Source organism: Halyomorpha halys, unplaced genomic scaffold (genome assembly GCF_000696795.3).
Source record: "Halyomorpha halys isolate HHAL.00 unplaced genomic scaffold, Hhal_1.1 Scaffold2185.1, whole genome shotgun sequence".
Classification (NCBI taxonomy): Eukaryota; Metazoa; Arthropoda; class Insecta; order Hemiptera; family Pentatomidae; genus Halyomorpha; species Halyomorpha halys.
The window spans coordinates 182,067-183,452 of record NW_027107951.1 but is presented as its reverse complement, the minus strand read 5'-3'; positions in this window follow the sequence as shown (position 1 = coordinate 183,452).

The following is a 1,386-nucleotide window of genomic DNA, read 5'->3' as shown; positions in this document are numbered from 1 at the left end:
TTTGTTGCGGTTTTTAAGGTTTTATGTATCTCTATAGTGCCTTCAACTTGAGTTAGAAGGTTGAAATTAGTTTTGTGAATTGAGTTGGTGTTAGAGAGATCCTTTCGGGGTTCTTAAATCATATCCCCCACCCTCCCCCCTCCACATTCTAATTAAACAATGAAATCACATCTGTTTTCCATATAAAGATGAAAGTAAATAAGATCATAAAGACAATTCTTTGATGCTCAATATTTCTTCAGGATTTGAATTTTATAATTTCTTAAAATCAGGCCCAAGGATAAAAAACTTTCAAATTTTTATGAAATAAAATTATTTATATACCTTCACAAGAAATCATTTTTTTTTTAAATTTGCAGATCTTTTCTCACTATACATTGTGCATGTCATGTTTTTGTATTTCTTAAAATTTTTTTGAACTTTTACATCTCAATATATATTTTACCTCTTTAGTTTTGTTATTGTTATTCTACTTAGATATTTAAGTAATTACATGAAAGTTTTCTTTTTCCCTTTTCTCATAATTTTTATTTTAAATAATTTTCATTTTTTACTTATCTAAAAATTTACTTAGTAGATTTATTTATAAATGTATCCTTTCTCCTTTCATAATATTAACATTACTCACTACATTCTTATAATACTTACACTATACATTTTCTAAATATAGTACGTATGTACCTATATTAGTTTTTATTCATTATAGTTACTATCTGCTTGTACTTAGCCATAATGAAGGGCTGAAATTCTGGCTGAAATGTTAGCACTTAAAAAATAGTTTTTATTGTTTAAATAGATAAATTTCATCCAATTTTAGTCTCAAAACTATTTTTATTTCTTTATAAGTCTTACGTTTCGGCCACTTCGGCCATCCTCAAGGACAATCTATCACAAACCGTGTTTATTATACATATGATCTTTACCAATTTTAAACAAATAACAATATCATTACTAAATCATCATACGTTAATACAATTTTAGAACCACATCATTTAAAAAAAAACCACCTTATGCAGGCTATACTGCCCAGGTAATTAATTACTTTCAGTCCACTAATTACCTTATGACATTAAAACATTAGGGAATCATATAATTTTATTAATAAGCAATTCTTAGATTATATCCAATTTTCTAATTTGTCAACTCTTCACATTAAATTAAAATTAAAAACTTTTTATCACTTTTTTTTTTGTAGTAGATAAGCTGTTTGTGATAGATTGTCTCTTAGGATGGCCGAAACATCGGACTTATAAAGAAATAAAAATAGTTTTGAGACTAAAATTGGATAAAATTTATTTATTTAAACAATAATAACCAGTCTCGAAGATTCTTTACACTCGAAAGTGTAAAGATTATATATAAAATAGTTTTTAGTTTTTGTTAGTT